General features: G+C 43.8%; 1 protein-coding gene across 2 annotated transcripts in view; it reads left to right on the forward strand.

Annotated features, from left to right (window-relative positions):
• The window catches only part of LOC126357243 (leucine-rich repeat-containing protein 4-like), a 1,171,476-nt gene that overhangs the window by 508,271 nt on the left and 636,078 nt on the right, over nucleotides 1–27,127 (forward strand). For both annotated transcript variants that reach the window (XM_050007439.1, XM_050007438.1), the window contains exon 3: nucleotides 11,696–11,867. The gene's annotated coding sequence lies outside the window, so the exon portion shown is untranslated. The remainder of the gene's footprint in view (nucleotides 1–11,695; nucleotides 11,868–27,127) is intronic.

Below are 27,127 nucleotides of genomic sequence, written 5' to 3' on the forward strand. Positions count from 1 at the left end.
CGTTGTTGGTTTTTGGGATGGATTATAATCGGCAAAGCAATATTGCTGGCAAAAATTAATTGTATTCTGAATGAAATGATTTTACACACGTTCAAATGGGACTTACTATGATAATAGTCAGCTGATATCTGTACATCCGTTTATAATCTCTTGTAAATCATAGCTGGTGGCTGGCAGGAACACCGCTCCTCTCAACCTCTCGCTTCAGACCTGTTACCGACTCGCTTCACTTCTCGCCTACTACTGACTTCCTACGAACGCTAAAGTGCGATCTCTCCTGCCAACAATGCTTTCTGGTGCAGACAATCCCTGCTACCATTACAAAATGTATCAATGCGCGGTCTTTCCCGCCCTTTTCTTAAAATGTATCCATACGCGGTCTCTCCCGCCCTTTTTAACATTATATCAATGTGCGGTCTCTCTTGCCAACAATACTTTGGTGCAGTCATTCCCTGCTACCACAATTATTTCTAACAAGACAAATATTAATTATTCCTACTTAATCCTATTAATAAAATATAAACATCTTTCATAAATTGTGGTTTGACAATAGACAATAGAAATATACACGTCTTACAACAATAATTCTTTAACCGCGAATATGACGTTTCCCATCATTTTATTTCAACGAATTATAAATTAACTACGGCTTTTCGAGATATCCTCAATTTGCTGGTGCTCAGAAACGCCGTGTACACATATGGGCTTCAAAGGAAAGCTAATAAGGTGCCTCGTGGCTCTGCACCGAAGAGAGATGGCATGCATGTGACGTAGATGGCGTTCTTCCGTCTCATTGGTCTAGGTTCAAACGCACGTTCAGAATATCTGACATCCTACATATCGCTCTCTACGTTCGGAAAGGCTCCCCAAACAAGTATTCCACGCTGTGACGTCATAAACACGGCACGCTCAACGCTCTAATGTCCGTGTGACGACGGCTTTATTAACGCAAGTCTTACGAGCACGTTTAGTGTTTTGGAGGAGGTATTCTTTGTCGCTGCGTCCCCTTTCTTTTACTATTTTTTTTTAATAGAAACATTTCTCTGGCTGCGCATGCCATCTGTGCTTCTGCGATGTTTATTTTCCTCGCCAGTGGCGCGGGACAAAGCAGAAGTGAGCCTCTCCTCAGGGGAGCAGCGCAGGCACACAGAGACACTGGGGCCGTGTAGAGGCCAGCGCGCCATTTAGCGTAATGTCTGCGCGGCCGCTAAGTTCTTGCGGCGCTCCGCACTCACTTTCCGCTGCATTAACCGCCCACAGGACCGGCCGTTTGCCCAGTACCCTACCACGCCGTCTTTCCCCAACAGAGATTACGCAGCGCGCTGGAGATTCAACGCAGGGTCACCGCGGCAATGGGTGTGTCTTACTGTCAGATGTGATCTGTCACAAATGTAAACTAATATGTGCTTTTCATTTTGACCTCAGATCTCAGTTCCCACAAAGGTTACTTTATTCACATTGAGGTGACAAAAGTAGTGGGATACCGCATAAGATCCTGTCGACCATCCTTTTGCACTGCAAAGTGCAGGAACTCGGCGTGGCAAGGACTCAACAAATCTTCAGAAGTTCCTTGCAGAAATACTGGACCATTCAGCCTCTATAGACGCCCCTAATTGCAAAAGTGTTGCCGCTGTAGGACATTGTGCACAACTTGACCTCTCGATTATGTCCCATAAATATTCGATGGGATTCATGTCAGGCAGTCTACGTGGCCAGATCATTCGCTGGAACGGTCCAGAATGTTCTTCAAACCGATCGCGAATAATTATGGCCCAGTGACATAGCGTATCGTTTTTGGGAACATGAAGCCCATGAATGGGCCGCAAATGGTCCCCATGTAGCCGAACATAACCATTTCTAGTCACTGATCGGTTCAGGTGGACCAGAGAACCAAGTACATTCCACGCAAATGCAGCCCACACCATTAGGGAGCCACCATCAGCTTGCACAGTGCCTTGTTAATTACGTGGAATCTACGCCACACTCCATCCCTACCATCAGCCTCTTACCAGCCGAAATCAGGACTCATCTGGCCAGGCCACGGTTTTCCGGTCCTCTACGATCCAACCGATATGGTGCCATAGAATTATAAATTAATAGTTGATGTATTCCTGATTCGTGTCTCACTGAATCAAAATATCTTTTTACTCAAGGGAATGAGACAGCATTGTAACCTATCCCCGAAGTTATTCAATCTGTATGTTGAACAAGCAGTAAAGGAAACGAAAGAAAAATTTGGAGTAGGAATTAAAATCCTTGGAGAAGAAATAAAAAATTTGAGGTTTGCCGACGGCATTGTAATTCTGTCAGAGACAGCAGAGGACCTGGAAGAGCAGTTGAATGGAATGGAGAGTGTCTTGAAAGGAGGATATAAGATGAACATCAACAGAAGCAAAACGAGGATAATGAAATGTAGTAGAATTAACTCAGATGATGCTGAGGGAATTAGATTAGGAAATGAGACACTTAAAGTAGTAGACGAGTTTTGCTATTTGGGGAGCAAAATAACATTATGGTTAAAGTAGAGAGGATATAAAATAAAGCCTAACCATGGCAAGGAAAGCGTTTCTGAAGAAGAGGAATATGTTAACATCGAGTATAGATTTAAGTACCAGGCAGTCTATTCTAAAATTATTTGTATGGAGTGTAGCCATCTATGGAACTGAAATATGGGCGACAAACAGTGTAGAGAAGAAGAGAACAGAAGCATTCGAAATGTGGTGCTACAGAAGAATGCTGAAGGTTAGATGGGAAGATCTCGTAACTAGTGAGGAGGTACTAAATAGAACTGGGGAGAAGAGGAATTTGTGGCACAACTTGATTAGAAGGAGGGACCGTTTGGTAGGTCACGTTCTGACGCATCAAGGGATCATCAATTTGGTATTGGAGGGAAGCGTGAAGGGTAAAAATCGTAGAGGGAGACCAAGACATGATTACACTAAGCAGATTCAGAAGGATGTGGGTTGTAATAGTTATTCGGAGCTGAAGAAGCTTGCACAGGATAGAGTAGCATGGAGAGCTGCATCAAACCAGTCTCTGGACTGAAGACCACAACAACAACAAAAAATGGTTCAAATGGCTCTGAGCACTATGGGACTCAACTGCTGTGGTCATCAGTCCCCTGGAACTTAGAACTACTTATACCTAACTAACCTAAGGACATCACACACATCCATGCCCGAGGCAGGATTCGAACCTGCGACCGTAGCAGTCGCGCGGTTCCGGACTGCGCGCCTAGAACCGCGAGACCACCGCAACAGAAATGTTTGGATGACACTTTTCCTATTGTTTCAGTTCTCAGGAATGTAGAGGATTTACCACGAAACCTTTGACAAGAATTTACACAATGAATTCTAATTTGTTCACTGATGTACTCTGTTGTCACTAATAATGTTTGGTTTGTGGGGCGCTCAACTGCGCGGCCATCAGCGGTCCCAGGCTTTACACAGTTCAATTTCTTACGATGACAGATTTAGTTTTGAGTTTTATTCGTGCAGGGGGTTTTTATCGCTTGATCTAAGTGTTTGTCCTTTTTTGTGTTGAGTCTGGCCTTTGGCCTACGATTTTAGACTGGGGTTTTTAGTGCGTTCCTTTGTGGTTGGCTTTTCCTTTTTTTTGTTTTTTATGGTCGGCAACCACTCTCACACTCAGTGTGATTTTAATTCCTTTTTTCTGGTCTCTGTCTGTGTCTTTCTTGTCCTGTAACGTCTCTTGTCATCACCATTGCTTGTTCTTATTCAATGTGGGTGTTTAAAGTTCATGGAAAAAGGGACCGATGGCTCTAGTAGTCTCGTCCCTTCAATCCCACAAACCAACCAACCAACTACGTATGAATGATGATGATGGAGATGAAATGATGAGGACAACACGAACACCCAGTTACCGGGCAGAGAAAATCCGCAACTCGGCCGGGAATCGAACCCGGGACCCCTTGATCCAGAGGCAGCATCTTTTATCACTGCCTGTTCCTGCATTTTGTTATTATATTACGATTTTTTCTTTAAAAGCATAATCCCTCCAAACCTCACTTTCAGCGTTCGGGCCGGCCGCAGTGGTCGTGCGGTTCTAGGCGTTGCAGTCCGGAACCGCGGGACCGCTACGGTCGCAGGTTCGAATCCTGCCTCGGGCATGGATGTGTGTGATGTCCTTGAGTTAGTTAGGTTTAAGTAGTTCTAAGTTCTAGGAGACTGATGACCTAAGATGTTATAAGTCCCACAGTGCTCAGAGTCATTTGAACCATTTTCAGCGTTCGGGTGCCAAACTGAGCAGCAGAGCGCTCTCACAACTCAGGCGGTTTTGTCACTGACGTGTAAACGAAAATGAGTACTCGAGAGAGACGAGATTGAGTACACGCATAAAAGGTAAGGGGCGCTGCAGGAGACTCATTTGTCTTGCGTAGGCGGTTGAGACGAGAAAAACGATCGCTTAAAAGGGCTTTATATCAACTCTTCGCAACCACCAGTACGAGCACGGCGTGTTGACTTTCCACAACCGTTGCAGCCCAGCCAGTGCGGAGGACTCGGCCTTGATGCCACGCCGGCTCAGCGCCCTTATCACTGTCTAAAGGCGTTGCCTGAGTCACGACAGCGATCGAGCGCTGCCCCGCGGATGCAGTGAGTACAGTCGTTGCCTCGCAACGGCACACTTGGGATTGCTGTTGTGTGCCATCAACTCGAACCCACGGATATCAGACTTGGAGACACAATCTTTTCTTGTATTAGTAAATAAATAACATATTTCACCATACACGTTTCGTTTCGTTAAAATATCGCCAGTGGTCTGCAAATTAGATGTGTTGTATAATCGTTTTGAACTCTTTTGAAACCAGTTATTTCATATCTGAACTTTCTTGGATCTAAAATATTATTTTAAACTAAAGGGTGTCTCAAACATGATGCTGGTTTTGGAGGTACTGTAAACAGAATTTATTTATTTGAATAATAAAAAAAAGCAAATCAAAAACATCGGTCTCTTCAGGAGATGTTTTGCAGCGCGGGATTAGCCGAGCGGTCGGGGCGCTGCAGTCATGGGCTGTGCGGCTGGTCCCGGCGGTGGTTCGAGTCTTCTCTCGGGCATAGTTGTGTGTGTTTGTCCTTAGGATAATGTAGGTTAAGTAGTGTGTAAGCTTAGGGACTGATGACCTTGCAGTTAGGTCCCATAAGATTTCACACACATTTGAACATTTTTTCAGGAGATATTGACATTTAAATGTGAAACAGAATATCGGGCATATTACCCTCCACCCTCTGCCATACCTCCTATCCCCTGCTACCCATACACGTGATCGCCCGCTCCATGTTGTTAACCATCACCCGCTTACACATTTTCCCTTCATCTTCGCTGAGGAAGCGTCGACGTTTTTGTTTGCGTCCCAAAAGATTACGGGGTTCGTTCTGGTAAACACATGAGTTAGAGTACCTCCATAGGAAAAAGTTGCAGGGCGGCAACTCACAAGATCGAGGTGGGTAGGTTTGATCTCCTCGTAGCGAGAGTAGTCTCTCTGGGAACATTTCACGCAAGAGAGCGATTGCGTTTCTTGAAATGTGGCAAGTTGCACCGCCTTGGTGTTCATTTGATCCAAACTGGGCCAGAGGAAAGTAGTGAGCATCGCACGATAAAAAAGGAATCCATTCACTGTGAGAGTCTTTCCTTGGTCATCTTCAAAAAAAAGTAACGACGATTAAACCCCCTACTCCAAATCGAACATGAAACCCTAATTCGCTGAGGACGCATGTCTTATTCTTGAATTACTTTTGGGCCCTCTGGTCCCCATATTCGGCAATTACGCTTGTTCACAAGGCCATTTAAGTGGAAGTGAGCTTCTTCTGAGAGAGTAATGCGCTTCTGAAACGAGCACTGTCTCGTTCCTTTTCCAGAATCCGTTGCAAAAATTGCCGTCGTCATCCGCGATCCGTTGGTTTAACTTCTTGTGTTAACTGAACTCTGTACGGGTGTTTTTTTGTTAAGATTCTGTGCATTGTTGCTGGACTCATGGTCATGCGCATTTCTTAAACATGGCGGCGACATGATTTTCCCGTACTCCCAATATCAGAATCACGCACATTTGTCTCATTTCGGCCGGTTCGGGGGTGTCCAGTCCTTTTGATTTTACTGTTGAACCGTTTTTTTCTGTTTCTTAATCAATCTACGAACAGTGGATTCATCTGGTGCATTGTTGTCTAGAAGAACAGAACGGAGTTCTCGAACAGCTTCCACTCTCGCTGTTCCGTTATGTACCTTTCCATGCCTATTCTCCACTAACGCTGATCTGGGAAACAAAACCACAGTGTCGAAACATAACCACAATGATAACTGATAATAACACGTGCAAAAACAATTTTTTCAACAACAATAAATAAAAATAACAGGCTTTACAAATCCGACCGTTTCACGTATTTTACTGACCGCCGTCGATGTTTTAATGAAACGAAAATCCAGTATCACCATCCTTCCACTTTCTCTGGCAATTACGTAATTAGAACAAACCGTATACTTTCTAGAAACGTAATGTATAAGTAACAGAACCTACCGTGTAACCTCATTCGAGGCGTTACCTTCCGTATTAAGCCAGCCGTATTTTTTCGATTCCTGAACTGGTATTTTCTCATTTCGCTGCTTGTGTCTTACCAATATTCTTCGCGTGTATTCTCCTCCTGGTAGTCTCCTCTTTTGGTGCCACGATAACTTCTGTTTTATATAGCTCTGTCTGAGCTAGACACGTGTCGCTGTTGATTTTTGCCTTGCACAAACAACTGGACTACCTTCTCGATTGCACGAGCGGAGCACACCGAAATGTCTTTGAGCGGGACGATAGCCCGCCCGGTTCCGGATCGCTGAGCGGTACTTCCGCAGTACCGCACCCTGTGTGCGAACGCTGCCGCGGGCGGTCGATACCCAGATTAAGTTGTACCACAATGAATGATGTATCAAGTGTTCAGGTCACGTAGTACAGCATACAGTCATCAGAAACCACACACGTTACAGGTATAGAATCTTCTTCTGTCGTTTTTTATACGTAGTGACTAGTCCTTCATTGTTTCGGCGTGGGAACGATTTCTATCTACACCCATCGTCTCAGTAAGCAGTACTGCCACACTTTCTAGTTTTTTATCCTACACCACTTATTCCACTACCAACCAGTTACATATTAATCCAAAAGTTTCTGTTTGAAAGTTCGCAGAAAATCGTCCATCATCTAGTAACTAAACACAAAACCCACTGAGTAGATGTTGGACGAGATTCTGAAATAGGCCTATCAGTATTTTTTAAAATGTCGGGAATTCGATACCGCGATATTTAAAAGTGTCAGCATGGGCTGTGGGTGTATCGAAAATAATATGTATATATCGATATAACGACTGGAAAATATCGACAAATATGCCCATAAAAATATCGGCTGCACATTGTAAATATAGTACCGACTTTAGAGCTGTATTTTAAGTATTGGTTTATTTTTAGTTACTGTATTATCCTTAGAGCAAGAATTGAAAGAAAAAAGATGTACAATCACGCTTCCCGATTACCAATTTGCTGACAATAGTAACTGCATGTAAATGGCAGAATAGAAGGGCTTCGTCGCATATCGGATTTGTCTAGAACGCATCATGTCGTCTTCTCTGTATTTTTTTTTTCATTTCCGCCAACGCCAGCGACCAAGCTGTTGTAGTGTCAAAATTGCGTGGTGAAGCTAAACTTTACAGTTTCTGTTGACAGCGCGGATGCGCCGATTACGTCAGCTTTTCCCTGCGCGCAGCAAAGACCAATCTTGTCATTTATATTTTTGTTCATCGTTTTCACCACTTGTTTCTGAAGGATGCCTATCTGAAAAAATAGCACACTAGTCCGGTTAAAAGTTGTTTTCTAACGCAGCTGGAGTGCTATTTCTTCATATCGGAAATCTTCGATTCACATCGCCACCACCATTGTAATCGGACTTCTTCTTTTGTGCCACATACACAGATCTTCACACGGACGTGATGAAAGCTCGAAAAGTGATAAGATTCCTTCAAACAGTGGAAGTAAAAAACAATTTTATAAGAACAATTTCAAATATTTACCGAAAATTGTAAAAGTATTATGTAAAATAAAAATATCGGCACCCGATGTTGCCATTTTGGTATCGATATATCGGGAGAAAAATATCACCGATATTTACAGACAGTTTTTAGAAATAATATTGATATATCGCTATTGTATCAACAACGCTAGTCTGAAAAGCCTGGTGTTATGCCGATGTAAGAAATAAAAACATTTGTGTCAATAACGTTATGTGACGTATTGTGGTCATCATCCATTACATTTCCGCCACAGTAAAAGAAAAATAAGAGTAAGTATACTTCTCTGCGTTTCTCACAGAATGTCGAAACATGTGATCAGTGTGGATGTCCTGACCCACCCTGGAGCGAGTGCAGCGTCCAGCGTTGTATGGAGTAAAGGTACCCAGTACTATAGTGCGGAAATGCAAATTACGTTTCTGATACTCTTGCCACCTCGATTAAATCACTTAACTGCGGTGTTGATCAACTGATGGAGACCCAGGAGAGTTCGAAAAATATGGTTCTGAGTACTATGGGACTTAACATCTGAGGTCATATGTCCCCTAGACCTAGAACTACTTAAACCTAACTAACATAAGGACATCACACACATCCCTGCCCGTGGCAGGATTCGAACCTGCGACTGTAACAGCTGCGCGGTTCCGGACTGAAACGCCTAAAACCGCTCGGTCACAACGGCCGGCAGGAGAGTTCGGAGTTTGGTGCTAACATTTGTTCAGTTTCTCTGTACTATTTAACACGACTAGTCATTGATAGAAGCCGGCCGGGGTGGCCGAGCAGTTCTAGGTGCTAGAGTCTGGAATCGCGCGACCGCTACGGTCGCAGGTTCGAATCCTGCCTCGGGCATGGATGTGTGTGATGCCCTTCGGTTTGTTAGGTTTAAGTAGTTCTAAGTTCTAGGGGACTGGTGACCACAGCAGTTAAGCCCCATAGTGCTCAGAGCCATTTGAACCATTGATAGAACGCATAGTGGTTTGTCACATATTGATTAGAAACTGAACAACAACGAGGTTCATAAACATCAACATAACTCTCATTACCAGTCTCAGCTCGTCGCATTTATTTTAACGATTAATTCCTCTATACACGCGATTAACAACAAATCACACATTGCTTACCCAACAAAGTGCCTAAAACACTGCATTTAATTTTTTATTTTATTTATTTATTTATTATTTTTTTGAAGTCCCATGTCACCGATTGCGCGGCTCCGCCCACCGGGGGTTCAAAAATGGTTCAAATGGCTCTGAGCACTATGGGACTTAACTGCTGTGGCCATCAGTCCCCTAGAACTTAGAACTACTTAAGCCTAACTAGCCTAAGGACAACACATACATCCATGCCCAAGGCAGGATTCGAACGTGCGACCGTAGCGGTCGCGCGGTTCCAGACTGTAGCGCCTAGACCTGCTCGGCCACTTCGGCCGGCGCCCACCGGGGGTTCGAGTCCTCCTTCGGCATGGATGTGTGTGTTGTTCTTAGTATAAGTTATTTGACTGTGTAAATCTAGGGACCGATGACCTCAGCAGTTTGGTCCCTTAGGAATTCACATAAGTTTGAACATTTGAGCGGTCACCACCATTAACAGTTTCATTCGTTTCGTTGAATTTGTTATTTCATCTTCCCCTATGATTCCTTTCTAAAGTGCGAGTAGATTACAGTTCTCATCCTTAGCAGTACAAGCTTTTGTTCCATCTCTAGCGACCTCGCCGTTGACGGAAAATGGAACTCCATTTTCCGTCTATTTTTAGACATTGGTGAAAGGAAAATCGTGTATCGGAATATAGTAATATGTTTGATTATCCGAAAGAGTAGCATTTTGATATCTAGCCTCACAACTGGCTCCTTTAGATGCAGAATGTTCCAATAGCGTGCTCGTGGTCTGATGGTATGTACAGCAATCAACAATGCTGATTCGATATCACAGGGACAAAATCGTGTAGTGTTTTCTCTGTGTTATTCTGGTGCAACTGTTCGTTTTCTCCTATACACAGCTCCTGTATGTACCAGATTTGGTTGCTATTGATCCAATGGTTCAGGAGGTGCTGCTGGAGGACACACACACACACACACACACACACACACACACACACACACACACACACAAACACACACACACATACATGCACTTCGCTATATACTTTGTGCAGCTTTACTTTGTGCCCGTATCACCTTCTCTCTTTCAGAATGTGCACTGTCTGGTTAATCAGGTTCGTTCTATTCTTCTAATGTGTCCATAAAATTTTAGCTTGGTATTTTTTTCATGTCTGCGTAATATTGGCCTTAATCTGTATGTTCCTTCACAAGTATAACAGGAATTTAAAATTTTCCTGTTTCTTTTCATTTTCTGTTTTGGATTTCTTCAGTGTCCCTCACTTTCTGTTTAGAATGGGTGTTTCAGTCCATAAAGACTTGTAGTTTGATGACTGTTGTAGTGTCTCAGTTTTGCACATTTTGAGACAACTTTTTGTTGCAGGTGCCTTATATTTTGAGACAACTTTTTGTTGAAGGTGCCTTTTATTAGCCTAAAAGTGGTTCAATTTTGTGATAACGAATTTTGTAATCAATATTTTCCAGGTCATTTTCCTAAATGGCTTCACTTAAATTTGAATTGGGAAACTATCTCGAGTTTTCTGTGATCATTTTTTAGATTCCTTGGTATTTTATTATATATATTTCGAGTTCATTAATTATAACGAATTTCGAAGTTTTAGCCCCAGTCGCTAGCGCTCACTGTTGTAATCAACCAAGCTCTAACCTCGCAGCATCGATTGTCACAGCCTAGCTGCTGATCTAGATATAGAATTCTCATCAAAATAATCGAGAAAATGATGAAAATAATATTGTTCTAGGCAAAAGCCGAGAACTCTGGTTCGGGAACTAATCTAGAAGTCATTTCCTACGTAAATAATTTCCAGTGGGGCCTTTGGTTATTTGCAGAGGGAAACTCTCACCTTTCAATTTTCGAACATAGGTCGTCTGTACCGATGACAATGCTCTTCGTTTCCTTAGAGACAATAGCAATTTATTACAGAGCACGTTGCAGTCCTGTAACAAACGAATTTTTAGGGGATAAAAAGGAATCTTAATTTTGATATAATACGTGCAATGAACTACGCAAACACCGGCGAGAAGCAAATTGAACACGGACGGCCATTGAGCCTGTTTTCGACAAACAGTTTTTATTTCGGACGCGAACACGAATGTTGGGCGCGTTATGGCGGTGGCTTTGAGGAGAGAGGAGGAAAAAAAATCGAGGAGCCTCGGAGAGTGATATAATATTCTACAGTGGCGCGTATTTGTTTTCGGTCGGCTGGCACAGTTTTTCGTTTGCACAGTGCCCTAGCCGGCACGCATTCGTTTAATTTGCCCCTAGCGCGCTGGGCACCGGGCGCCACTATTTACAGTTATTTCGTTGCGGTGCAGCGCGGCGCGGCGTCTCTTTTTATTTCCCCGTTCGGCTGTGCCCGCGGACGCGTGTCTCTATATTTGATTGCGTTCGCTATCTAATTACGGGAGGCCGTCGCGCTAATTTGCGCGCGCGCGAACTGTGGCGGAAATCGGGGGCCGCCCGCTGGCGCGCTGCGCAGGTGCCGACCGCAGCCAATCTGACGCCCCCTCCTCTTTTATCTGTTTCAGGTAAGTTGGCGGCTCTCTGTTGCCTAACGGTCTCACGTGCCGGCCCGAGGTCGCAGCAGTCTTTCTTCAGCCTGCCGCAAGAGGCGCTTTTCGAGCAAGTGGATGGGGCGGTGACACGCACTTGCTGACAGACTTATGTTGCTGAGGACGTGAAGGTTCGTGGCCATTCCATGTAAGTGCTTTAAGGTAATTTAAGAGAGGAAAAGAAAGGTGGGAAGCAGAGATAAAATGTCAGGGTGAGAGAAAGAAAAAGAGAAGCAGCACACTGAAATCTAGAGGAAGAGAAGAAAAGGGAGTGGCGGATTTTCTGTGCATGTGTGTGTGCGTGTGCGTGTGTGTATGTGTGTGTGTGTGTGTGTGTGTGTGTGTGTGAGAGAGAGAGAGAGAGAGAGAGAGAGAGAGAGAGAGGCAGGGATGGAGAGAGGTGGGAGGGGGAGAAGGAGGGGCTGGGAGCCAGAGAAAAATAAAGAAATTAAATTGGTACCGAAAGGAAAATCGAAATGTTTGATTCAAATTTAGAGCGTCAGAAAAAGCGATCTATATAAGTCTGCAGACTTCCGTGACCACTGTCATTGAAGATAAAAATCTTCTAGGTTGTTAGGCTGCGACACGTTTCTCTTCAGTTTCTTCTGCAGTATACACATTTCGCCCAGTTTGATGGCATCGTCATCAGGTTCTTACGTTATTCAGCTGAACGTGAAAACCAAAAAAAAAATTCCAGTTGAGATGTCGAAACACCGATAGCGTAAAAGTAACTGAAGAGGAACATAAGCGTCCGAACAACCTGTACGATTTTACTATAAAGAAAAAAGATTGTTCATATGAGTAGTGTTTTCTTGTAATGTCGAATGGTTCTCACTGTTGAAGAGCAATTCGGGGATGGCGATTGCATCAATCAAGACGATCGAACATCTCTTCTGTGGTGGAGTGGTTACACGACAGTGACATCTACATCTTCATCTACGTGGATATTCTGCAAATCACATTTAAGTGCCTGGCAGAGGGTTCATCGAACCACCTTCACAATTCTCTTTTGTTCCAATCTCTTATAGCGCGCGGAAAGAATGAACACCTATATCTTTCCGTACGGGCTCTGATTTTCCTTATTTTATCTTGGTGATCATTCCTCCCTATGTAAGTCGGTATCAACAATATATATTCGCATTCGGAGGAGAAAGTTGGTGATTGGAATTTCGTGAGAAGATTCTGTCGCAACGAAAAATGCCTTTCTTTTAATGATTCGAGATAATACAAAACGTGCTGCCTTTCTTTGAACTTTTTAGATGTATTCCGTCAGTGCTATCTGGTAAGGATCCCACACCGCGCAGCAGTATTCTCAAAGAGGACGGACAAATGTAGTGTAGGCAGTATCCTTAGTAGGACATTCCTGTTATGCAGTTCTCCTTAGTACGACATTCCTGTAATGGACTGGCCTGCACAGAGTCCTGACCTGAATCCTGTAGAACACCTCTGGGATGTTTTGGAACTCCCATTTAGTGCCAACCGACATCGATACCTCTCCTCAGTGCAGCGCTCCATGAAGAACGGGCTGCCATTCCCCAAGAAACCTTCCAGCACCTGATTGAACGTTTGCCTCCGAGAGTGGAAGCTGTCATAAAGTCTAAGGTTGGGCCAATACCATATTGAATTCCAGCATTACCGATGGAGGGCGCCACGAACTTGTATGTCATTTTCAGCCAGGTGTCCGGATACTTTTGATCACATAGTGTACTTCTGTTACCGCGTCACGTGCCCGCAACGCCACCAGGCGTCATCCAACATCGCAGAGGGCAGTGGTGGTAATGTTTTGGCTGCTCACTTTACATATTGCTTAGCATTTTAACAAAAAAAAATGGCTCTGAGCACTATGGGACTTAACATCTGTGGTCATCAGTCCCCTAGAACTTAGAACTACTTAAACCTAACTAACCTAAAGACATCACATACATCCATGCCAGAGGCAGGATTCGAACCTGCGAACGTAGCGGTCACGCGGTTCCAGACTGAAGCGCCTAGAACCGCACGGCCACACCGGCCGGCTCCATTTTAACACGAAAATCACAATGGTAAATCGTTAGGTTCATATCTGTACTGGATCTGATTCAGCTTTTGATCTGCTCTGTTCATACACCAAATCTCTTCAGCTGAAGATAGTGATATGCCTCCTACAATAAATCGACGTCAATTCTGATCAATTTTATCGAACGCAGCTTGAGGTTCCACTCGAATATCTTTTGTGTTATCTTCACTTTCATCTGCAACAAAAAGCCCACTCTAATGTCTTGAAACTATAACAGATGTAAACAGCTGTGTTTGTGAAAAAGATTGCATTGGAGATGAGCATCGCTCGAATATCCTTTCCATTCCCACACAGTGTCTTTCTGCATCGAAGGAAAGATGAAAAATTAATTTAAGCACCTTATGGTTCCAATTCCTTTTACCAGATTCTGATACTAGAAAAATCTTCAAAAACCGCTCTGACGTTCCTAAATTCCTGCGCTGAATATGAGCTATTTCTAGACTTGGGATGTGTCGAGTAATGAAATAAACGTGGCAGTTGCTTTGTGATACACATGTGAACATTTTTCTACATGATGAACCTTATTACTCTTTCATCACGTTCCGTGGTTGCGCTTTAACATATTTCACTCTGATGACAATTCTCTCATTTTCTGTCCTCACATGTTTATCACTCTCTTCAAACTGGAAACCAGAGGTCACAGGCGGCTTTCTTTTAATATTTCGCGTTCTCTGCCAGCCGACGCTTCGTGCATAATTTCAGAGCAGTTTTCCGGTAATAGCACTGCCCTGCGGGCAACGTTTGTACAAAGACCTACGTCAGAGCAGCATCGGTTCTGCCATCACACGTTCTGTCTTTTGTTTCGTCAGTCCAATAACATAAGATATGCGTTTTAATTAGATATATGTATTATGTCCTTATTCCTGCGATACAGCAACAAAGCCATTTATTTGCCAAGGTCTGCACACAGCAGATTTGTATTAACAAATATTTGTACTGCGATAAAAATGATAGATTCATAAGAATCCTGTCCGTGTGTCTGCTTCACAGTTGTTTGGTTTTAGCTGAAAATAGCGAAGAGTAATCTAATAAAGCATAACCTCGGAGATATATTAATCGTGATCTTAACAACTAATTCACTAAATCCATTGCCGATTGCAAAATATTGTTATTTTATTCTCAGACTTCTCCGGTTCTCTTAGCACTAACTCCCTTCAACTCACTCAAACTGTGTTGTATACATTGAAGCGAAAAAGAAACTGTTATAGGCATGTGTATTCAAATACAGGCACATGTAAACAGACAGAACATGGCGCTGCAACGCCTATACAGGGTGTTACAAAAAGGTATGGCCAAACTTTCAGGAAACATTCCTCACACACAAAGAAAATAATGTATGTGGACATGTGTCCGGAAACGCTTACTTTCCATGTTAGAGCTCATTTTATTACTTCTCTTCAAATCACATTAATCATGGAATGGAAACGCACAGCAACAGAACGTAGCAGCGTGACTTCAAACACTTTGTGACAGGAAATGTTCAAAATGTCCTCCGTTAGCGAGGATACATTCATCCACCCTCCGTCGCATGTAATCCCTGATGCGCTGATGCAGCCCTAAAGAATGGCGTATTGTATCACAGCCGTCCACAATACGAACACGAAGAGTCTCTACATTTGGTACCGGGGTTGCGTAGACAAGAGCTTACAAATGCCCCCGTAAATGAAAGTCAAGAGGGTTGAGGTCAGGAGAGCGTGGAGGCCATGGAATTGGTCCTCCTCTACCAATCCATCGGTCACTGAATCTGTTGCTGAGAAGCGTACGAACACTTCGATTGAAATGTGCAGGAGCTCCATCGTGCATGAACCACATGTTGTGCCGTACTTGTAAAGGCACATGTTCTAGCAGCACAGGTAGAGTATCCCGTATGAAATCATGATAACGTGCTCCATTGAGCGTAGGTGGACGAAACTAAAATGAGCTCTAACATGGAAATTAAGCGTTTCCGGACACATGTCCACATAACATCTTTTCCTTATTTATGTGTGAGGAATGTTTCCTGAAAGTTTGGCCGTACCTTTTTGTAACACCCTGTATAAGACAAGTGTCTGGCGCAGTTGTTAGATCGGTTACTGGTGCTACAAAAAATTGGTTCAAATGGCTCTGAGCACTATGGGACTCAACTGCTGTGGTCATTAGTCCCCTATAACTTAGAACTATTTAAACCTAACTAACCTAAGGACATCACACACATCCATGCCCTAGGCAGGATTCGAACCTGCGTCCGTAGCAGTCGCACGGTTCCGGACTGCGCGCCTAGAACCGCGAGACCACCGCGGCCGGCTACAGCTGCTACTACAACAGCAGGTTAAGAGTTAAGTGTGTTTGAACGTGGTGTTATTGTCGGCACTCCAGCGATCGGACTCAGCATCTCCGATGCAGTGATAAAGTGGGGATTTGGCAGTGCGACCGTTTCACGAGCCCGCATCTCGTGGTCGTGCGGTAGCGTTCTCGCTTCCCACGCCCGGGTTCCGGGTTCGATTCCCGGCAGGGTCAGGGATTTTCTCTGCCTCGTGATGGCTGGGTGTTGTGTGATGTCCTTAGGTTAGTTAGGTTTAAGTAGTTCTAAGTTCTAGGGGACTGATGACCATAGCCGTTAAGTCCCATAGTGCTCAGAGCCACAATTTCACGAGTGTACTGTGAATATAAGGCATCCGGTAAAGCATCAAATCTGCGACATCGCTGTGGCCGGAAAAAGATCCTGCAAGAACGTTACCAACAACGTCAGAAGAGAACAGTTCAACCTGACAGAAGTTCAACCCTTCCGCAAATTGCTCCAAATTTCAATGCTGGGCGATCAACACGAGTCACTGTGCGAAACATTAAACGAAACATCATCGATATGGGCTTTTGGAGCCGTAGGCGCACTCGTGTACCCTTGATGACTGCATCACAGAAAGCTTTATACCTAGCCTGGGCCTGTCAACACCGACATCGGACTGTTGATGACTGGAAACATGTTGCCTGGTCGAACGAGTCTCGTTACAAAGTGTATCGAGTGGATTGACGTATTCGAGTATGGCGACAACATCATGAATCCATGGACACTGCACGTCAGCAGGGGAACGTTCAAGCTGGCGGAGGCTCTGTAATGGTGTGGGACGTGTGTAGTTGGAGTGATACGGAACCACTGTTACGTCTAGATACGACTCTGATACGTGACACGTACGTAAGCATCCAATGTGTCCATTGTGCACTCCAACGGACTAGGGCAACCCCATCAGGACAATGTGACACACAACGCCTCCAGAACTGCTACGGAGTGGCTCCAGGAACACTCTTCTCAGTTTAAACACTTCCGCTGGCCACCAAACTCCCCAGACATGAACATTATTGAGCATATCTGGGATGCCTTGCAACGTGCAGTTCAGAAGAGATCTCCATCCCCTCGTACTCTTACTGATTTATGGAGAGCCCTGCAGGATTCATGGTGTCAGTTCTCTCCAGCTGTACTTCAGACATTAGTCGAGTCCATGACAGGTCGTGTTGCGGCACTTCTGCGTGCTCGCGGGGATCCTACACTATATTAGGCAGGTGTTCCAATTTCTTTCGCTCCTCAGTGTAGCTCTATGTAGTATTTGACTTCAGCTCACCTTTAGACCTTGTTTAGTTAGCTAAGCTACAGGATCGGTACTTTAAGTCGATAGATGCGGAGTATAAATGGAGACATTACGATGACAGCCCCAGCTCCGAAAAGCTGCATTAATGCCTAATACAGAGACTTCTTCTGAATCCACATGACATGTGTAAATGAGCGTTAGAAATTTAAGCAACCGCCGATCAGGCGTGGCAGAGAGGAAATTCATCAACGGCTATGGTGGTAGGAGAAATAATATTTTCTCAATAACAGGGAAGACGGAACAGTTGGCCAACTGGCGTAAAACCGAAGTTCGAACACTGAAAATCGATTATACAGGGTTTGTATAGAAATAGGGAAACACCACGTGCGAGTCATGCCGTTGTATCAGAACAAGGAACACTCGGCTATGTAATGCCCTCAGTGCCTTGTCAGAACAGTTTTCTGTGCCGTTGTGGGTGCATTACGCCGGTGCTAAGTAAATTCGAGCGTGAGCAAACTATTTGAGTTCGTACGATAAGTATCCGGAATTGTTTGGTGTTTCAAGAGGCACTGCATTTAGGATTTATACCGCGTACACTGGTGAGCAAGAGGTATGAGACAGGTGAAATAGCCTCAGACTTCAAGAAGAATATAATAATTCCAATCCCAAAGAAAGCAGGTGCTGACAGATGTGAAAATTACCGAACTATCAGTACAATAAGTCATAGCTGCAAAATACTAACGCGAATTCCTTACTGACGAATGGAAAAACTGGTAGATGCGGACCTCGGGGAGGATCAGTTTGGATTCCGTCGAAATGTTGGAACACGTGAGGCAATACTGACCTTACGACTTATCTTAGAAGAAAGATTAAGAAAAGGCAAACCTACGTTTCTAGCATTTGTAGACTTAGAGAAAGCTTTTGACAATGTTGACTGGAATACTCTCTTTCAAATTCTGAAAGTGGCAGGGGTAAAATACAGGGAGCGAAAGGCTATTTACAATTTGTACAGAAACCAGATGGCAGTCATAAGAGTCGAGGGGCATGAAAGGGAAGCAGTGGTTGGGAAAGGAGTGAGACAGGGTTGTAGCCTCTCCCCGATGTTATTCAATTTGTATATTGAGCAAACAGTAAAGGAAACAAAAGAAAAATTTGGAGTAGGTATTAAAATTCATGGAGAAGAAATAAAAACTTTGAGGTTCGCCGATGACATTGTAATTCTGTCAGAGACGGCAAAGGACTTGGAAGAGCAGTTGAACGGAATGGACAGTGTCTTGAAAAGAGGATATAAGATGAACATCAACAAAAGCAAAACGAGGGTAATGGAATGTAGTCAAATTAAATCGGGTGATGCTGAGGGAATTAGATTAGGAAATGAGACACTTAAAGTAGTAAAGGAGTTTTGCTATTTAGAAAGTAAAATAACTGATGATGGTCGAAGTAGAGAGGAAATAAAATGTAGACTGGCAATGGCAAGGAAAGCGTTTCTGAAGAAGAGAAATTTGTTAACATCGAGTATAGATTTAGACAATAGAGAATAAGACAATAGAAGCTTTCGAAATGTGGTGCTACAGAAGAATGTTGAAGATTAGGTGGGTAGATCACATAACTAATGAGGAGGTATTGAATAGGATTGGGGAGAAGAGAAGTTTGTGGCACAACTTGACTAGAAGAAGGGATCGGTTGGTAGGACATGTCCTGAGGCATCAAGGGATCACAAATTTAGCATTGGAGGGCAGCGTGGAGAGTAAAAATCGTAGAGGGAGACCGAGAGATGAGTACACTAAGCAGATTCAGAAGGATGTAGGTTGTAGTAGGTACTGGGAGATGAAGCAGCTTGCACAGGATAGAGTAGCATGGAGAGTTGCATCAAACCAGTCTCAGGACTGAAGACAACAACAACAACAACACAGTATCGATGTCGGTCGTCGAGGCCTGGCACGAAGTCGGAGTTCCAAAACATCCCAAAGGTGTTCAGCAGGATTCAGGTCAGGACTCTGTGCAGGCCAGGCCATTACAGGGACGTTTTTGTCGTGTAACCTCTCCGCCACAGGCCGTGTATTATGAACAGGTGCTCGATCGTGTTGAAAGACGCAATCGCCATCCCCGAATTGCTCTTCAATGGTAGGAAGCAAGAAGAAGCTTAAAAAAACCAGTGCAGGCCTGTGCTGTGAAAGTGCCACGCAAAGCAACAAGGTGTGCAACCCCCCTCCATGGAAAACACGATCACACCGTAACAACACCGCCTCAGAATTTTACTGTTGGCACTACACTCGCTGGCAGATGACGTTCACCGGGCATTCGCCATACCCACACCCTGCCATCTGATCGCCAGATCGTGTACCGTGATTCGTCACTCCACACAACGTTTTTCCACTGTTGAATCGTCCAATGTTTACGCTCCCTACACCAAGCGAGACATCGTTTGGCATTTACCGACGTGATGTGTGGCTTATGAGCAGTCGTTCGACCATGAAATGGAAGCTTTCTCACTTCCCACCTAACTTTCATAGTACTTGCAGTGGATCCTGAGGCAGTTGGGCATTCCTGTGTGATAGTCTGGATAGACGTCAGCCTATTACGCATTACGACTCTCTTCAACTGTCGGCGGTCGCTGTCAGTCAACAGACGAGGTCGGCCTGTACGCTTTTGTTCTGTGCATGTCCCTTCACGTTTCCGCTTCACTATCACATCGGAAACAGTGGACATAAGGATGTTTAGGAGTGAGGAAATCTCGCGTACAAACGTATGACACAAGTGACACCCAATCACCTGACCAGTTCGAAGTCCGTGAGTTCCGCGGAGCGCCCCATTCTGCTCTCTCACGATGTCTAATGACTACTGAGGCCGCTGATACGGAGTACCTGGCAGGTAGTGGCAGCACAATGCACCTAATATAAAAAACGTTGTTTTTGGGGCGTCCGGATACTTTTGAACACACAGTGTAGCTTCCGATGTCTCCTATATTTCCAATCTTGCGCCTGCAAATTCCTCTCTGAGATAGTTCTTCTGACTTTCTGTTCCCTTGTTTGTTTCTGGGCATCCTCCTCTTCTTCTGTTAGTAGCAATCAATTCCGCCATCTTTTTAGGCCATCTGTCCTCGCCCAAACGGCACACAGTCCCGTACCATCTGAACCGTTTTGCTTCGATTGTATCGATTTCAGTGGTGCCCAGGTTGATTCTCTTACGTATGTCTTCGGTTTCAGTTGTATCCAGTTGTGTCACTCCACACCAAGAGCAAGTTAGTTTAAGTTAGCTTAAGTAGTGTGTAGGCTTAGGGTCCGATGACCTCAGCAGTTTGGTCCCATAAGACCTTACCACAAATTTCCAAATTCCATCCTGTCTTCAGTGACTTTACTAGAAGTCTGAAACACATGGTTTAATGGGTGTAAGTGCTGATATTTTTGCACGTGGTACTTTAATATGTACACACATTAGTGTGTCGGTTGTTTTTCCTCTCTATCAAACAGTCTTCCTACAAACACGTCACAACATTTATGAAATGACATTTTCGAAAAGCTAGTAACTGCACCACTAGGCGGACAATACCTGTTTCAGTATGGGCTAACCATTTCGCGTCCATGAGCATACACTTCAATACCCGACCTGCTGGCCAGGGAAAAATAAGAATTGATGGCTTGCTCTTGCAATATGTACTTCGAAATATTGAACAACCTAAAAGCATACTACTCTTAATAATAATAATTACTAGTCTGCAAATGAAGTAAATACCGATGTAATGTTGTTCAGTACACTGTCCACAGCCGTCAATAGCAAATATCTGCACTTATACACTTTATAGCCTGTGTATATGTTAGCTGCAAACGCACATTCTCTTGTCAAACTGTGTTGCGACCTCAACCTAAAAATTTGCAATAACGTTAGACGAACTCAACAGCCGCTGTGTACTAACATCATTCTTCATCTGCACGAATGACTCTTTTTGCGATGGAAATATTGAAAATAAACTCGGATAAACATGACAGTTTACTTAACATATCCTAGAGACGTGAAAATAACTGTAATGTGAGTGCGGTAGCGTCTGGTCAAGGTGTTCTTGGAGTAAAATTTATTTGGTAATACTACCCTTCTAAGATGTTGTGTGGAAATACAGATTGTGAATGGCAAGTTTCTGTTGGTCTAACGTAGCGAGACTAGCTGGTTTTAAAAGAGACGCACATTGATCCTGAGGCCCAAACCAGTGTTATTAAAAGAAAGAAAACCAGAGAAGTGCGAATAAGAAGCGCACGCGTAGAATTTCGTACAAAATTATGTGTATAGGTAGTTCATCTATAGATTTCGATGAGTGAGCATTGAGAGTATCAAAACACGTGACATAAATGGCCGTAACTTTTGACTGCATTAATTTAGAAGTTTAAATTTTGTTACACGGCCAAGGGACGGTAGACCTTAGTATTTGACATAAATTTCAGCTTGGTAGCTCCATCCGTTCCAGAGTAAAAGGGCGCTTAAAGACGAACAGACAGATGGAGAATAAAGTAACGATGCAAGTGTGCTGTTTTTATCGACTGAGATACGGAACCCTGCAAAATGGTACAACTGTACCACGGAACATGAGAAATAGGTTCAGAAATATGCTTTCGTACGAAAAAGTGAGAGAGAAATGTTCGAAAAACTGCAGGAGCCAAAACTCAAAAACCCAAAGATACCTCCATAATTGTAGATCGGCCTCGAGCTCTAAAAATGTGTGTAACTGGGCGCTGCTGCGCGTTTGTCACGTTCCGGTTGCCGCGGCATGTTGTAAAATGCGGCGAGCGGCAGCAGCCAGCAGCGCGTGGCGAGCGACGGCGGCGTCTGCGGTGACCGCAGCCGCGTCAGCAGCAGCGGCAGCGCCAGCGCCAGCGCCGTGGGACGGCCGCGGCTGTGTTTATATTTCAAGCGCGGCCGGCTGCCACTCAGCTGTCACATCCAGGGATCAGCGGCGCGCGTACCTGCCTCGCTAATTATTGCGAGCGCAGCCGAGCCGAGCCGAAGTGCCCTCACGCTGCCGCTGCACGCAGCCAGCCAAACGCAGTCGCAGCACCGGCGGGCGGGCATCGCCCTCAAAAAACCGCCGAAGGTCCGCATATTTTTTTGGACTTACCTTCGCCCAGCGACGGCGAAAAGAAGACCATTGTTAAAGAATATAGTCCTCTCTTCATCGTGGCCTTTAGAGACTCATCACGGAGTTGTAGAGGAAAAGAAACGGTTTGAAGAGGTCAAAGTGAACAATATTCAATCCATGATACAATAGGCGCGGATGTCAATGAAATTTCGTTTTTGGTATGTTGGTAGGTGTCAAGAATCTGTTGCCGTCATAGTACCGCGGTATCAGAAATCTTCTGGGCGGTTTATTTCTTTTTTCTATCCTCTTTTATTCACGGCTGTTCGACTGGTAAGTGTTAAAGTTTTGAGAGTTTTCATTTTTTAGTAACTTGTTTCATTTAGAAACATTAAAGTTGAAAAATGTGCTGAAGTATCCCGTGCTGTATGATGTGTGCTGTCCAAAATACCGAGTGATCAAAAATTCCGTGATTTATTCAGTTTTCAAATTTATACTGACTTTTTGATCACCCGGTACATGTTCGCAGACATAAGTACACACATTGACCCTGAGGCCCAAAACAGTATGATGCGCAATCTTAGGTTTCCGTACAAACTTTATTATGTATATAGACTGTTCATCTACAAATTTTGATGAGTCAGCTTGAGAGTATCAAAATATGTGACATAAATGGCCGTATCTTTTGACTGCATTGACTTAGAAGCTTAAATTTTGTTACGCTGCTAAGGGACGGTAGACTTTAGCATTTGACACAGATTTCTATCTGGAAAAAATGTAGCGGATTTGGAAGCAAATGATAGGAAATTCAAGAGCAGACCAGCTTTCAGAGAGGCGCAACATTGTTATGGACACACGCCATTGAGGACGCACACAACACCGACTGTGTTGTGTGCGCCATACGTCACACAAGTAGTCCGCAAGTGAACATCCATCCGCCAAATCTGGGTAAAAAAAAAAAAAAAAAAAAACCATTCTTATTAGTCAGGTTCAGTTAACCGATTTTAGTTGATCAGCAGGAGCGAAAAATCTAGTAAGAACCTTTCATTGCAATATAGTTGATCAACGTTTTAGTGGCACAATAAAAGTTCGACGATAACAAACTTTATCATTGAAATGATGAGTCGACTTCTATTTGAACCAGACGTTGACACCCTCCAGATCACCCGATTGGCCCCATCACTACCTTCAAAGCCATTGTATCTTTGCAACTGTTTAATCGATTTCAGTTGAAACTTGTGAACCAAAACTGATTCACTTCGAATTCAGCTTACGCTGCTCAGCTAAAATCGCTCAGCCAAACATGACTTCTGAGAACACGTCTTTGTGGACGCAGAGATGCTCTCGGATAGAGTGTAAATCGATAGTTATCTCGACTGTACAAATACCATGCCTCAAGACAGCATCCGGATACACCACCAGTCCCCGGCAGAAGAGCCCATCTGGATGTTCTACAAGATGTATTAGTCATTGTTTAGTAGATTCAGGGCTAGACCAGTGTTCCAACATAGATCGGCACAACTGAGCTTCCAACAATGTTACGGTGTGTGGCGGAGGGTACTTTGTGTATCAGTCAATCTCAGTTTTTCTTTGCCAGTTTTGAATGGTTTGCGGGAAGAGACGATTGGTGGTAAGCCTCTATATGGGCTCGAACCGCTCTAATTTTATCTCCATTACTCTTTTCTGGCGAGATACAGGTAGGAGGAAGCAACATATCGGTTGGCTTTTCTAGGAAGGTACGCTCTCGGAAATTCAACAGTAACCTCACCGTGATACAGAACGCCTCTCTTCCAGCGTCTGCCATGGGAAATGGCTGAGCATATCAGTGACGCTTTCGAACTTACTAATGAACCTGTAAAAAAACTTGCTCACCTTCTTTCGATCTTATCTATTACCTCTCACACCTAAGATGTACAACTTAAATTTTGTGTTAACAAATTGTAAATTGCTGCTCGTCTGTGTTGCAATAATGTTTGTGAAGTGCCACTAAAACTATTCTGCCATCAAACACTTTCTGTGATAGGCGATTCTCTTTCTGTAACATTTATGTTGGACGACAAGATTATTTTTTGAACACAACAGGCTGCTCTTATGTTTCACACAATACTTCAAACTTACATTTCCTTGTGTCTTCGTATTTAATTACAAAGTTAGAGTCACAGCATCAGAACTGAAGTGTTAAACGAATATTTTTCTTCCATGAAATGTAATTTTATACGAGATAAAACACCACCACAGCTGTATCTTGACAATGTCTTTATTGTCTCACACGTCTAGTTTCGGCGGGACACTACCGCTATCCCCAAGCGCCAACATTGCTAAAAGAGTATTAGAAATCCTTGGCCCATTTGTTGTGGAGTCACTGTTAGTAGTACACGCGGGCCAGCTTTCCTCAGGAGTCACTCCTCGACACCGTGTTGTTGAAGACATGTGTCGTGGAGTGACCGCTGAGGAACGCTGGCCCACGTGTACTACTAACAGTGACTCCACAACAAATGGGCCAAGGATTTCTAATGCTCTTTTGGCAGTGGTTGCGCCTGATGATGGCGGTAATGTGCCGTCGAAATTAGTCGTGTGAGACAATAAAGACATTCTCGAGATACAGCTGTGGTGGTTCTTTTTCTCATACATATCATCAACTGAAGTCCCTCGTCCGTGCAATAGGATGGACGTCCCTAAACTAACGAAATTCTCATTCCGTTCTCTGAGTGGAATTGAAAATTTTGTAGTGCCCGGCCTCCACGCCCATAACCCACTTGCTGACCAACGTAACTGTGCAGTAAGCAATCTGTGACCGTTATGTAATTCTGGAAAATGAATCTGACTATTGTAAGGTCTTAATTTCTGATTCGTAGTACCATAAATGTTTCCAAATATATATATATATATATATATATATATATATATATATATATATATATATATATATACTAAGATGGTATCTGTTCTTTCGGACACAGATACCATCGGTGACCATCCATCTCGGACATGTCCGAAAGAACAGATACCATCGGTGACCATGCAGCTCTTTAGAATGCTTACAGGCATTGACATACGTCAACGGGGAGAGATGAAAATGTGTGCCCCAACCGGGATTCGAACCCGGGATCTCCTGCTTACGTGGCAGACGCTCTATTTTTTCACTAAGTGGGCAGAAATCTTAACACAAAACTCCCATTCTCCGATGTAAGAAAGACAAAGAACCTCTTCTCCGGGGAGAAACTGAACACTGATAAAACTTAACAATTCTTCTTTAATCACACATATACTTTGGAAGTCGAACACGAGAAATTCTGAACAAAATGTTTAGAAAAAAAAATATCTTCGTGTAACATAGAAGTTCCGGAAGCAAGGTAATAGTAAATAATAATAAGAAACCAAGTGACTTTTAATTTTCTTCTGTTCGTTCTCGTTCAAGGTGGTGTAGTGGTTCCACATATTTAACCAACGCCCATTCTTTCAAAAATGATCTTCAACATGTTGCCGTAGTGCTTCGTGTGGTTGCGATACGTGCTGATTTTTTCATATTCACACTTCATGTAAACGCGGAATTCTATCTCGTTGTCCGACCCAAGTTTGTGGATGACATAACTAACATATTTTCCCAGTAACCAGCTAATGGCGTTGGTTTTTAATTTCGGAAAGTATACCATGTCTCGTCTCAGGAGGAGCGATGGCCTTATATATTCCGTCGAGGATCTGGTGAGAAAGGCGATTTGTTGCCTGATCCAATTCCAGTTATGCACATTGCCACCATAGGTGAATCTGTGGATGAGTGTATCCACCAGATTGCATTTTCCACAAAGGTGTGTCTGGTTTAAACCGATCCCATATAGTCTCTCGTTGGTGCTGATGACATTGTTAACTGTTTTGTACCATGCGGAAATAGCGCCTGTAGATAACCCGGCATAGTTGATGTTCCGCCATACAGATTTCCAGTCACAATTAGGGAATTTCGTTTCAATTTTGTTTCTGCCCTCATGTAACTTCCTTTCAAGCGTGATGTCGCGCGCTGTGATACATTTGTTGCTTCTGATTTCGTCACTAAGATAACTTGCTTCGAGGAAAAAGTTCCTCACTCACTGCAGACGGGCATTAATCCTTCGCACATCAATCGGTGCTTGCAGGCTATGGGGTGTCACAGCCTCAACGAGCTTTGCCGTTACAGATTGTGGAAGTTCTTTGAGTATTTGGAAAGTCCGTTTGAGGAACAGAGCAGTCGCTTTATTGCGAATATCCACCAAACCGAGGCCCCCGTTTCTGACATCCAGTACAACGGTATTCGCACCAACCCTGAATGTGTCTCCTCGCCATAAATAATTGGTAACAGTGGACATGATCCCTTTCGCTACTAGTTTAGGGATTGGAAATACCTGCGCAGTGAAATACGCTTTAGACAAAACGCAGGAGTTGATGAATCTGACGTTTTGCACCAGGTCCATAGTTCGATGGATGTTCTCCATTACAATACCATGAACTTTCCTCCTAGTTTCCGTCCGGTTAAAAGCATCCATCCTCATCGGACATGCCATTAAGGTTATTCCCAAAGTTTTATGTTTGTTGTCTTGTTTTGCCTATGCCAGTCGGAGGTGATCTAGGCCCCGTAGATTCAATATGTTACTTTTGTTTTCATTTTTTGTCGCTCCCGACGCTAGACAATATCTTTGGATTTCTCTTTCCAGTGTAACTGTCTCCTCCTTATTCCTTATTACAACTCCTACTTCATCAGC

Source organism: Schistocerca gregaria, chromosome 1 (genome assembly GCF_023897955.1).
Source record: "Schistocerca gregaria isolate iqSchGreg1 chromosome 1, iqSchGreg1.2, whole genome shotgun sequence".
Lineage (NCBI taxonomy): Eukaryota > Metazoa > Arthropoda > Insecta > Orthoptera > Acrididae > Schistocerca > Schistocerca gregaria.